An 11738-nucleotide genomic window follows, 5' to 3' on the forward strand; every position below is an offset into this window, starting at 1 on the left:
TGGAAAGGGTGATTGTGGTGGCAAGTGATGATGGGGTTGGAGGGAGAGAAAGGAATGATTTGGAGCAAGGAGCTGTGTCCATGTGACAGCAAGTAACCCTAAAGTCACTTTAATGTCAGTTCCCGTTAACAGGAAGAAAAACAGGGCAGGGGAGACATTCTAAAGTCGTTGCATAGAGAGAACAGGACTCTGCAGCTAGAGAGGAGAACTTGAATGCTTACCGAGGAGAATGCTTGCCCACATCCAAAAATCCTTTCTGGAGTAACAATAGGACTTAGGAGAGTAAGATTCTCTTGATCCTTTCTTGAGGACTAAATGATAATGTGCACATAAAGGTGAATGGATTGAATGTCTAAATACGATGCACCTGTCTTAAGAATCCCATTGGGATCATTCTTGTTCTACTAGAGGAAGAAGTAAAAAAGAGGATATGTGTATATGGGAGAGTATATGCTGATTGTCCAAGTGTAGGAATTGGTATAAAATTGTGTGATCAGTTAAAAATGGGAATGTCATTGGCCACATTTTTTAAAAAAGATTTTATTTATGTATTTTTAGGGAGAAAGGAAAGGAGGGTTAAAGAAAAAGAGAAACATCAATGTGTGATTGCCTCTGTCCCCTACCAGGGAGCTAGCCTGCAACCCAACCATGTGCAGTAATTGGGAATCGAACCAATGATCCTTTTGTTTGCAGACTAGCACTCAATCCACTGAGCCACACCAGGCAGGGCTCACTGGCCACATTTTTAAACATAAAATATAAGCTTTATACCACATGTTGTCCTTCAAGTTTCACATCAATTCATTAATTCACACTACTTGGGGCCAGTGGTTCCACATACTACTAATTGGTCAGATTGTATAAAGTTGCAAGACTATTTATTAAAAGCAACCTTATCAGATGATCAGCTGAAATCTTATTATACTTTCTTTATGGCACTGGATTATAATGTTCTGCAAAGGTGAATGGATAGCCATTTGGATTGGTCTCTGAACCTGTTTCACCCAGAATAGCTAGAAAATTCTACTAGGAAATTCTTTATATATTCAGATTTGGAATATTTCACTGCTTTTTTAAAAAGTGTATAAACTAGTTATCTATGGCATCAACAAATTTAGCACTTTGGTTAAAAAGGAAATTAGGAGAGTTTAGCACTATCATTCTTATCATAAATATGCCGGTTCAGAGTAATTGTTTCCCTTTCCAAGGACAACTAGTAGAGTGAAAATAATGACTTGGGAGTCAATAGATGTGTTTTGTTTGCCAACTATTCTGCTTACCACCTATATCAACCCTAGCAAAATTATTTAACTTCTTTGAGTCTCAGTTTTCTTATCTGCCAAATGTGTGTAACATCAATTAATGGTGTTATAGATTAAAATAGATGTAATATTCTAGAAGAATCCTAGAATATCATGAATTTTTTTAATTAACTCACTCTAAATTTTTTCAGCTATTAACATCTTTTTTTACATTTAAAAAATTATTTTTAAAGAGAGGGGAAAGGAGGGAGAAAGAGAGGGAGAGGAACATCAATGTGAGAGAGAAACTTCAATCAGTTGCCTCTTATACATGTCTGACCTGGGACTGAACTTACAACCCAGGCATGTGCCCTAACTGGGAATCAAACTGGTGAACTTCTTTGCAGGAGGACACCCAACCAACTAATCCACAATGGTCAGGGCTCAACTATTGATATCTTGTTTGCACAATGCCTAGGTATCTATACAATTCAGAATCCTCATTTTTCTTATTTTGAAGATCTGGATATTTTTCCATTATTATCTGGCAATTCTGTATTCCCTGTTCATTTATTCTGCATATATTTATTGAGCATTTACTATATGCCAGGCAACACTTTAGGCACTGAGGGTACAGCAGTGAATAATGGAGATCAAGTCCATGCTCTCATGGAACTGATAATCTAGTAACTAAATAAGTTCCAATTTGGAACAAGTCAATTGCCAAAAACTACTGATGATTTCATTATCCAGAAATAAAATCTGTCTGCAGTTAGAGACAAACACTTATTTTTAACACCTGGATATTCTCAAGTGTTTCCTTTTTAATCTTGAGTCCATTTTTCGCTTGAGATTTTGTCTCTAATTTCCAGACTGAAGATCATTCTATCTTTTTATAGAGGGAAGCAAAATAGGAGTTGCAGAATTCTATCCTCTATCTCATATAGTCATAGTTTCCCAGCCTTTCTATGTAGTATTGTCCTCCTTTGCTCTTATTTGCATTCCAAACATAGTTTTCAAAGCCCCTTTGGCTTGTTCTAGCTCATTCTATATAAAAGCCCTGAGAGTAGCTGGTTATGTGCTTTGCCTTTTTTTTTTTCAGTAAGTCCTTTAAAATCTGAGCATATGAATAAATTTTGAAGCTCATCAGGGCCTTTCTGACTGGACACATCGGTTGCTGCACTGTCATTCTCTTTACTAAATGTAATTACATGGTGCATTCTGTCTCCCTTTCTCTCTTGAATCATATACTCTTTTATATCTCTGGCTGAAGCACTGGAATTTGTAATAGCCTTCTTAAAATCTGAGATCATAATGATTCTTTACACCTGTACTGGCCAACTAGACATATATGGAATTATAAATTTTCAGGAGGTCACATTTTAAAAAGTAAAATAAAATAAAACAGGTAAAATTAATTTTAATAGTATGTTTTATTTAACCTAATATATCCAAACACTAGCATTTGAAGATGTAATCTATAAAAACTTAGCAAAATGTTTTACATTTATTTTTCGTGTGTTAAGTCCTCACAATTGGGTGTGTATTTTGTATTTACAGCACATCTTAATTCAGAATGGCCCCATTTCAACCATTTGATAGTTCCCCTGCCCCTACTGACCACCATGTTGCCCAGCACAGCTGTAGACCTATCGTGCAGGAGCTATTCATGCTATTCATTATTTTCTTCTAGTATTAAGCAATTCCTTCACATAATGCATTTAGTTTATAAAAGCTTCAACAAAGGATAAAAGTGCCTTAAGTTCTAAAACTGAGTCACTTGGAAGTAATTTTTACTATATTATGAGCTCAAGTCTTATAACTTTTGCTTCTTCTTTCTCATAACTTCCACATTAATGTACCTGGCAATATCATTTGAAATAATCATCACCCTAGTAGGGGGTCACTAATTGTTTCTGCCTCTGTTTTCCTCACTTCCACTCTCCATTGTTTTTCATCTTTAGTGTCTTAGCTTGTCATGAAAACAAAAAATAGTGGATTAATCTAGCTGTAAAAGATATCGGGTAAACAAAGAAATTGGAAAATGTTTGATCTTATTAATAAGCAAATAAATGTAACATGAAAGAACAATTGGGAGCTATTTTGCCTATTACATTAATGATTTGCTTTTAAATGATAACACCTGGTGAGAATGAACCTTGTAAACTGTTTCTCACATACTATTAGTGATATTGTCACATCCTTTGAGGAAAATCCTTTGACTATGTAGGTCAATTGTGTTGAAATTATTCATTCCATTTGATCCTATAATCATCCTACAGGGAATCTGTCTATAGAAATCATCAGAGATATTGATCATAATATTCACATGCAATGTTTACTTCAGAATTATTCATAAAATCAAAAAAGTTAAAATGACCTCAATGTCCAAAATGGGAAATAGGTTAACTAATGTACACTATGTTCATTAGGCAACATATTAACTTTGTATTAAAGTTGTGATTATGTAAAGCTTTCAAGAATAAATATACAAGAATAACATTTAAGTGAAAAGCATAGAATGAAATAATATATGTATATAATTCTATGAAACATGCAAGTCAAAGAAAGATACTAGAAAATAGCATACAAAAATAAAACAGTGGTTCTATTTCAGTAGTGGGATGAAAATGATCTTTTCATTGCTGCATGATTCATGTTTTCAGAAAAATCTTTTACAATTTATTGAAATAAATAAAGTAATACATTTAAAAAGTCATTAGTAGGGTGTTAAGTTGTTGCAGAAGCATATTCAGGCATTTCCAGTTGCCCAAAAAAGGACCTGTGTGCTGATCCTAATGAGCTCTGAGTCCTAAGCACAACTTTACAATGCTTCTTGGCCTCAGCTTTCTTATCTATAAAAATGAGCAGCGGAAGTACATTTAAATGACATCACAAGTTTTCCCGGATAAAATACTAAGATTTTACAGAGGTATGGACCAAAATGATCTCTACTGTGTGTTTATAATGAGGGTGAAATGAGATAATGTTTATTAAAGCAATTTAAACTGTAAAAAGCAGTATACCATTTTACATTGGTATGCACTACCAAGAAAATTTAGCTTTGTAACTACACTGTGTGTTGGACTTTGCAAAATAATCAAAGTTTGAGTGTCAGTTTATGTACATATTTTATTTTTCCCTTTTTTGATTGGACAACAATGCAAGGTGTTTCAACAAATTGATGGAGACGAAATAACCACCTCCTAAGTAAGTGTGGGTACTCCACATCTTGCATATATCAGCTGGCCTCTTTCTTAATTTACTGCTGTAGGGTACATTTGTACACTAACATAGCAATCAGTAAGACATTTATTCAAACTTGTTATAAAACTTTTAATTTTCATGCATAAATTAATTTACTCAAGAGATGTATGCATTCCAACCAAGTTGGATGTGTCAGGCACTATCACAGGATTTGACCAAAAAATAAAATTGAAATGCTACTTCAAGGAGTTTACAATCCTGGGAAGGGGTATAGGAAGGCACTGAATAAGCCAACACAGAGATTAAAAAAGAACCTCCCCAAAACCAACCAACTATGTGCTAAGTGTAAATAGAAAAAATTAGTTGCCATAAAAAATGACTACTAAAACACAGACCCTACTTCCAAGTGGATGGTTAAGGATGGGATCTTTTTAATAAGTGACCACCAAAGCTGAGAAAATTAGAGAAGAAAGGCAGGAAGCCACAGGAAGGAGTTGCAGGCAGAAAGCAAACACTCTGCCTTTGTTCAGGAACTGAAAGTGGCTCAGTATAGCTGAAAACATCAGTGTGAGGAGGACAAAGAAACAAGACGTGATTGAAAAAATGGGGGAAAAGCCAGTTCAAGGAGGGCTTGGATGTCTGGAGAAAAGTTTGACTTTCACTCTGTGTGCAATGGAAAGCTACTGAAACGAAATGCTATGCTCTTTTCTGTGACTCTGGTTACACATATATCTACCATTTGATGGGGCTCACAGGTCACTTACTTATTAAGAAATCTTGTTTCTCTGTGTTTAATATAGATTTTCTGAATTAAATTTACTGTTATATCTCTCTGTATTTTCCAATCTGGTGTTCATCCCATGCAGTAAAATTTTCATTTCTGATTTTTTGTTCCAAATTTTCTAAGTATTTAATTTTTCCGATTTAATATTTATTGTATTTTTCCATTACCATTTAGTCCCCTTATATACTCCTCCCCTCAGCAATCTCCACACTGTTGTCCATGTCCACGAGTCCTTTTTCCTTTTTTGGTCAATTTCTCCACCCCCTAACCTCCCCTGCAACTAGCTGTCATCCTGTTCTCTATCTGTGAGTCTGCCCCCATTTTCCTTGTTAGTTCATTTTGTTCATTAGATTCCACATATGAGAGAAATCATATGGTATTTATCTTTTTCTGACTGGCTTATTTCACCTAGCATAATGTTCTCCAGGTCTGTCCATAATGTTTTAAAGGGTAAAATTTTCTTCTTTTTTATGGCCAAGTAGTATTCCATTGTGTAAATGTCCCATAGTTGTTTTATCCACTCATCTACTGGTGAACACTTGGGCTGCTTCCATATCTTGGTGATTGTAAATAACGTTGCAGTGAACATAGGGGTTCTTATGTTCATTTGAATTAGTGTTTTGAGTTCCTTCAGATACATTCCCAGAAATGGGATTACTGGTTCAAAATGTCGATCCATTTTTAATTTTTTGAGGTGTCACCATACTGCTTTCCACAGTGGCCTTATCAGTCTGCTTTGCCATCAACAGTGCAAAAGGTTTCTCTTTCTCCACATCGTTGCCAGCACTTGTTGGTTGTTGATTTATTGATGATGGCCATTCTGACAGGTGTGAGATGATATCTCACTGTGGTTTTAATTTGCATTTCTCTGATGAGAGTGAGCATCTTTTCATATCTCTATTGGCCATCTGTATGTCCTCTTTGGAGAAGTATCTATTCAAGTCCTTTGCCCCTTTTTTAATTGGGTTGGGATTTTTTTAGTGTTGAGTTTTGCAAGTTCTTTATAAAATTTGGATATTAACCCCTTATCAGATGTATCTGTGAATATGTTCTCCCATTCTGTGGGTTCTCTTTTTACTTTGTTGATGGCTTCCTTTGCTGTGCAAAAACTTTTTTCTTTGATGTAGTCCCATTTGTTTATTTTTTCTTTTGTTTCCCTTGCCTGGGGAGATATATCTGATAAAATATTGCTATAAACAATGTCTGAGGTTTTGCTGCCTGTTTTTTTCTAGGATTTTTATGGTTTCGGCTCTAACATTTAAGTGTCTGATCCACTTTGAATTTATACTTCTGTGCGGTATAAGGTGATTTAGTTTCATTTTTTAGTACATGTCTGTCCAATTTTCCCACATTGTTTATTGGATAAACTATCTTTAGCCCATTGTGTTAATTGACTATAAAGGTGTGAGTTTATTTCTGGGCACTCTTTTCTGTTGCATGATCCATGTTTTTGTGCCAGGTCCAGACTGTTTTGATTACAATGGCTTTATAGTGTACTTTGATATTAGGTAGTGTGATTTTTCCAACTCTATTCTCCTTTCTCAGGATTGCTGTTGCTGTGTGGGGCCTTTTATGGCTCCATATAAATTTTTGAAATATTTGTTCTAGTTCTGTGAAATGCATCATTGGAATCTTGATAGGAATTGCATTGAATCTATAGATTGCTTTGGGTAGTATGGACATCTCAGTAATGTTAATCTTCCTATCCATGAACACTATATGTGCTTCCACTCATTTGTATCTTCTGTTTCTTTCTTCCACATCTTATAATTTACTTAGTACAAGTCTTTTACCTCCTTGGTTATGTTTATTCTTAGGTATTTTATTATTTTTGAAGCAATTGGGAATGGGATTGTTTTCTTAATTTCCCTTTCTATTAGTTTGTTATTGGCATATAAAACTGCAACTGATTTCTGAATATTCAGGTTATTAGTAGTTTCTTGGTTGAATCTTTGGGTTTATCTATGTACAGTATCATGTCATCTGCAAATAATGACAGTTTTACTTCTTCCTTTACAATTTTGATACATTTTATTTCTTCTAATTGTCTGATTGCTGTGGCTAGGACTTCCAGTACTATGTTGAATAAGAGAGGTGAAAGCAGACATCCCCATCTTATTCTTGATTTTAAGGGGAATGCTTGTAGTTTTTGCCCATTGAGTATGATGCTAGCAGTGAGTTTGTCATATATGGTTTTTATTATATTTAGGTATGTTCCCTCTATTCCCACTCTGCTCAGAGTTTTGATCATAAGTGGCTACTGGATTTTATCAAAAGCTTTCTCTGTATCTATTGATATGCTCATGTGGTTTTTATCTTTCATTATGTTTATGTGGTGAGTCATGTTTGTTGGTTTGCAAATGTTGTACCAACCTTGCACTCCTAGAATAAATCCCACTTGGTCATGGTATATGATCTTTTTGATGCATTGCTGTGTTCGGTTTGTTAATATTTTGGTGAGATTTTAGCATCTATGCTCATCAGGGATAGTGGCCTATAATTTTCTTTCTTTGTAGTGTCTTTATCTGGATTTGGCATTGGAGTAATGACAGCCTCATAAAATGAGTTTGGGAGACTTCACTCTTCTTGGATTTTATGAAATAGTTTGAGAAGGAGAGGTGTTAGTTCTTCTCGGAATGCTTGGTAAAATTCACCTGTGAAGTCATCTTGTCCAGGGCGTTTATTTGTTTGGATTTTTTTATTACTACTTTAATTTTATGATGTGTAATCTGTCTATCCAGATTCTCTGATTCTTTCTGACTTATTTTTGGAAGATTGTATGTCTCTAAGAATGTATCCATTTCATCCAGGTTGTCCAGTTTATTGACATATAAAGTTGTTCATAATATTTTCTTAAAATCCTTTGCATTTCTTTGGTGTCAGTTGTTATTTCTTGTCTTTCCTTTCTGATTTTATTTATTTGGGTCCTCTTTCTTTTTTCTTGATGAGTATGGTTAAAGGTTTGTCAGTTTTGTGTATCTTTTCAAAGAACCAGCTCTTGGGTTTATTGATCTTTTGTATCTTTTTTAAGACTCTGTTTCATTTATTTCTGCTCTAATCTTTATATTTCCTTCCTTCTACTCTGGGCTTTGTTTGTTGTTCTTTTTCAAGTTCCTTTAATTTTTAAGTTAGATTATTTATTTGAGCTTTTTCTTGTTGTTTGAGATAGGCCTGTAATGCTATGAATTTCCCTCTTAGGACTGCTTTCCCAATGTCCCACAGATTTTGGATTGTTGTATCCTCTTCTTCATTTGTTTCCAGGTGTCTTTTGATTTCTTCCTTGATCTCGTTGTTAACTCATTCATAGTTTAGTAACATGTTATTTAATTTCCATGTCTTTGTGTGTTTTTCAGTGTTCTTCTTGTGATTCATTTCTAGTTTTATAGCATTGTGGTCAGAGAAGATGCTTGATATGATTTCAATCTTCTTAAATGTATTGAGACTTTTTATGCATCGTAATATGTGGTCTACCCTAGAAAATGTTCCATGTACACTTGAAAAGTATATATTCTACTCTTTGGGGTGTAATGTTCTGAAGATATCAATTAAATTCATTTGCTCTAGTCTGTCATTTAAAGCTGCTATCTCCTTGCTGATTTTGTCTGCCTGGTAGAGCCATCTGTTGAAGTCAATGGGGTGTTAAAATCTTTGACTATGAGTATATTTCTGTTGATTTCTCCCTTTATGTCCATCAAGATTTGTTTCACATATTTAGGTGATTCTACCTTGGGCATGTAAATGTTTACTAGGGTTATATTCTCTTGTTGGATTGTTCCCTTTATCATTGTGTAGTGTCCTGCTTTGTCTCTTACTATAGCCTTGGTTTTAAAGTCTGTTTTGTCAAATATAAGTAATGCTACCCAGTTTTTTTCTTTTCCATTTTTGTGAAATATCTTTTTCCATCCCTTTACTTTTAGTCTGTGTGTATTTTTTTATCTGAAAATAGTCTCTTGGAGGCAGCATGTATATGGGTCTTGTTTTCTAATCCATTCAGCTACCTTCATTTAAGCCACTTACATTTAAGGTGATTATTGATAGATATGTCTGTAGTGCCATTTTATTGTTAGACTATTTTCCTCTGCTTTTTTTCTTTCTCTTTTTCTTCTTCTTAAAGCAAGCCCCTTAACTTTTATTGTAGTACTGGTTTGGTGTTAACAAACTCCTTTAGCTCTTTCTTGTATGGGAAGCTCCTTATTTCTCCTTCGATTTTAAATGATAGCCTTGCTGAGTAAAGTAGCCCTGGTAGTAGGTCATTGCTTTTCCCACCTTTAATACGTCACATTGCTCCCTTCTGGGCTGAAATGTTTCTGTTGAGTAATCAGATTCCAGTTTAATTGGTGCTCCTTCGTAGGTCACTTCCTGCTTTTTTCTTCCAGCTTTTAGGATTCTCTCTTTGTCTTTAAGCCTTGTCATTTTAATTATGATGTGTCTCAGTGCAGGCCTCTTTGGGTCCAACTTCTTTGGGACTCTCTGAACTTGCTGAATGTGTGACTTTTTCCTTCACCAGATTAGGGAAATTTGGGGTCATTATTTCTTCAAATAGGTTCTTGATCCCTTGCTTGCTCTCTTCTCATGGGTATTCCCATGATGAAGATGTTTTTATGCTTCATGGTATTCAAGATGTTTCTTAAACTCTCCTCATTTTTTAAAAATTCTTTTTTCCTTTTGCTGCTCTGCTTAGGTGTTTTCATCTACCTTGTCTTCCAAAACACTGATTCTGTCATCTGCTTCATCTAACCTACTGTTTATTCCTTCCAGTGTATTATTTATTTCAGATATTGCATTCTTTATTTCTGACTGGTCCTTTTTTATGGTTTCTATGGGGGTTTTTTATGCTCTTGAGTGTCCTTATATTCATTACTCTAACCTTTCTATCTGATAAATTACTTGCTTCCATTTAATCTAGTTCTTCTGGAAAATTCACTTGTTCTTTCATTTGAGGTCTATTTCTTTGTCTTCCCGTTTTGGCTGCTTTGTATTTTCCACCTTAGCTATTTCTTTGTCTTCCCATTTTGGCTGCTTTGTATTTTTCACCTTAGCTGTTAAATGTCAACAGATTAGTTGTTAATCTCATCAAGCTATAATCAGCAGCCTGGCTTAAGCACCATAGTGTGGAACAGAGTAATTCCTGTATTTGGGGGTATTACTTCCCCTCAGGCTGATGCCATCATAGGGGAGTGTTCTGAGAGTAATGTCTTCTGCAGTATGGGGAATGACTCAGCACAGGGATACTGGAAGCTGTTCCTTCAGTTTTCTCCCCAGAGCTACCAATCTCAGACTTTCTTTAAGCATCTCTAGTCTATTCTGCTCTCCCTTTGCTAGCACCCAAGGTATGTGGCTGCAAATGAAATTTTGTACATTGGCCATTTAAGATACTCTCTTCATTTTTAGCCATCTCTCCCCAGCAGATGGAGAACCTGCTGTTTTTCAGAGCTGGATGTTATCTGGGTTGCCTTCTGGCTCTGGTGCTGTAGGCTAAGGAGCCCTGCTTAGGCCTTCGGCCCCACAAGTCCCAGGGGGAACCCTCAAACCCCTGGAATATTCCTCTGGCACTTTATCTGCTGTCCATGGGAGCCCAGTCAGCCTCTCACATCTCCTCCATATTTCCTACCAGTCACATTGTGGTGAAGTGGTTCCTTCTGTCTGTCCGTGGTTATAAGGTTTGTCTCCAGCTAGTGTTCAGTTGGTTATTCTGGATGATTTCTCTACAATTTAGTTGTAATTCCAGATTGGTCCTGGGAGGACATTAGTGTAGCTTCCACTTAGTCCTCTGCCATCTTGGATCCTGGTTCCACATTTATAATTAATGGAATTTACACTTACAAATATGAAGTGACCTTTTTCTATTTTAACTGCTTCATAGAAACTGAAAACTCATGCTAATAAAAATTCCATCTCTGAGAACAGATGGATGCACAAAAGGGCTGCTATTCAAGTTTAAGAAGCTATTAAAAGGGAAAATAGAAAAAGCCATTAATAGCTTCATTATTCTGATCATAATGAAATTAAAATGTAAATATAGTCTGCTATAGTGGGATTGTTTGTGAATGCCACAATTATAGATGACAATGAATACAGATCACGACATGCTTTGTGCACAGCTCTGGAATAGTGGAATGAAGAGAAGTTTGTTTGAGGCTACATTTAATGTGATGATACTATAAATGTAAGTTGTGATAAAAAATTTTATATTTATGCTAAATGTTATTATAAGGATTAGTATCTAAATCTTGTAGCTAACATTCTAGAAAATTCTAGAGCAGCCCATGAAGTAGTGACCAATATATTATCTGCATTCTCAATAAAGCCTTAATAAAGGCTTTGAGGGATGCAAAATTTAGATCTTTTGTGAAAACAGTCAGCCTACGGTCTCCTGAAGTCCAAAAGAAAGGCAATCCGATACCATTGATAAGCATTCCCCAAGTGAAAGTTACCTAGCAGAAGGATTCTAACAGTCCCCTTTTAAGTTCTAACAACAGCTCATACTTCTCCAGGAGATTATGTAT

At 35.3% G+C, this 11738-nt stretch overlaps 1 long non-coding RNA gene across 1 annotated transcript; it reads right to left on the reverse strand.

Moving 5' to 3' along the window:
- Positions 1-1015: 1015 nt before the first annotated feature.
- LOC118500448 lies at positions 1016-11011 on the reverse strand. Its single transcript, XR_004903007.1, has 3 exons — positions 10844-11011; positions 5754-5760; positions 1016-1026 (listed from the first exon to the last, which is right to left on the reverse strand). It is a non-coding gene; the product is annotated as an uncharacterized LOC118500448 (long non-coding RNA).
- Between the last annotated feature and the right edge of the window lie 727 nt (positions 11012-11738).

Source organism: Phyllostomus discolor, chromosome 5 (assembly GCF_004126475.2).
Source record: "Phyllostomus discolor isolate MPI-MPIP mPhyDis1 chromosome 5, mPhyDis1.pri.v3, whole genome shotgun sequence".
NCBI classification, from domain to species: Eukaryota; Metazoa; Chordata; class Mammalia; order Chiroptera; family Phyllostomidae; genus Phyllostomus; species Phyllostomus discolor.